Source organism: Octodon degus, unplaced genomic scaffold, assembly GCF_000260255.1.
Source record: "Octodon degus isolate 3935 unplaced genomic scaffold, OctDeg1.0 scaffold00028, whole genome shotgun sequence".
NCBI classification, from domain to species: domain Eukaryota; kingdom Metazoa; phylum Chordata; class Mammalia; order Rodentia; family Octodontidae; genus Octodon; species Octodon degus.
The window spans coordinates 19876412-19878556 of record NW_004524604.1 but is presented as its reverse complement, the minus strand read 5'-3'; positions in this window follow the sequence as shown (position 1 = coordinate 19878556).

The following is a 2145-nucleotide window of genomic DNA, read 5'->3' as shown; positions in this document are numbered from 1 at the left end:
TGGCATGTGGTGCTGGGGGATTGAACCGCGGTCCCTGATGCTTTGCCAAGCTTGTTCTAAGTAGGTGCCTTAGACCACTGAGCCATCTCTCCAGCCCCACTAATACTTTTTTTGAGACAAGGTCTCACTATATAATTCAGGCTGGCCTTGAACTCACACTAATTCTTCCGCCTCAGCCTCCTGAGTGCTTGGACTACAGGTATGTGTCAGTATATTCAGTTGGATGTTTATTTATTTATTTATTTATTGTGGCCCTCGGAGTTGAACTCAGGGCTTTGAACGTAATAGGCAAGTGTTCTACCACTGAGCTACATCCCCAACCCTAATCACTTTAGACAACATCTACAAGTTTGATGTTAAATCCTCTCATTTTTTTTTTTTTTTTTTAATTTTAGGAAAGGGTCTATAGGATGTTCAGGGTCTCACTGCTAGATCAGACTCATCACTATCCACCTGTGTATAGCCTCCCAAGAGCTGGGATTACAGGCGCACACCACCACACCTAGTCTCAATTGCCATCTCAGGGCGCCCTGGGGGTGCGGCCAGCACGGCAGGCCCAGGGATCGAATCCCCCAGCCCCTGTGCCTCCTTCCAGGTGCTTTAATCTGCCGAGCTATTTAGCTGGACCTCTCTCAAACCTTTCTGTTGCTTCATAGGATAGCTATAAACTTAACAAAATCTTACTAAGTTCTTTCAGAAGTAAAAAGTATATTAAATACAACTCATAGGTGTAACAAACTGAGTTCACCTAACACTCAAACTCTGTACACAAACTTAGTTAAATGACCTGAATATTTTCTCATTAAAATCTTAAATTTTTGTAATAACATAAGATATATTCACCAATGACTGCAATTGTAAAATGTATGTATTTAACCCAATATGTAATGGTGTGGGTTGATTTCCTCTTTTCTTTGGTCTTCCCAGAGATGCAAAAGCAGTTACCCAGTGGGGACTGGGCCCCTGTTTTGCACCTGCCTCAGCAGCCTTATGTTGAAGTATTCTGAAACTCCATGATGGACACTATGAAAGGAGATGGCCTTTGAAACCTTTAAAATACCTTGCAAATATAAGAAATGATGGTCCTTTCCTTTAAAATATTTATTGAGTAAGATGTTGGTGATGCACACCTGTAATCTCAATACTCCAAAGGCTATAGTAGGATGACTGTGATATGATATATCAATATCATATATATACATGATATTGATAGGTAAACCAAAAAACAATTTTGAAACAAGGTCTTGCAATATAATTCAGGCTAATTTTGAATTTGTGATGTACTGATGTACTCCAGGCTGGTCTTGAACTTGCAGCAATCCTTTTGTTTCAGCCTCCCAAGTAAGATGTTGGGACTATAGACATGCACCACCACACCTGGCCCCCAAATTTTTAATAGTTATGTTTTGGAAAAATGATTCCAATACTTCATCCGGAAGAATAAACAAGATAGAGTAAGTACAAGAATTTGCAAATGGAATAATAATGAATAAAGCTTGGATATCGAAAGGCACTGATTAGTTATTGTGACTCATTTATAAGAACCAACTAAGTGATTGGTTAGTTACATTTAAAATTTGTAGTCCTGGCACAATAAATAGCAGGCTGCTGAGATAACAAAAATGAAAGCCATACAATTTCTGTCCCTGCTTAAAATTATTTAGTTTATGATGAAGGAACACAAACCAATTAAAGGAAATGATCATTAAGCAAATGGTGTTCTGATTATTGCCTATTTGGATGTGCTGCTTGGTTCAAATGTTACATTAAAAAAATTTTTCAAGTAAATTAGTTTACAATGAAAAAAAATCATAATAAAAAAACCAGTGCACATAGATCTGCTATCAGGAAAGAAAAGATGCTCTGAACACAAAAAACAATGATAAACATTACTAAAAAGAAAAGACTATGTTCTTTGTTTGTTTGGTGTTTGTTTGTTTGTTTGTTTGTTTTGCAGTACTGGGGACCAAACTTAGGACCTTGCACTTTCCAGGCAGGTGCTTATGCCACTGAGCTATATCCCCAGCCCTAAGTATGGTTTCTTAAAAGTTGACAATATTTATCTACTTAAAATACAAGTGCTATCATGTCTGCATGTTGTACTATGAATAACCACTAAGAAGACAACAATATGCAATGTATTAA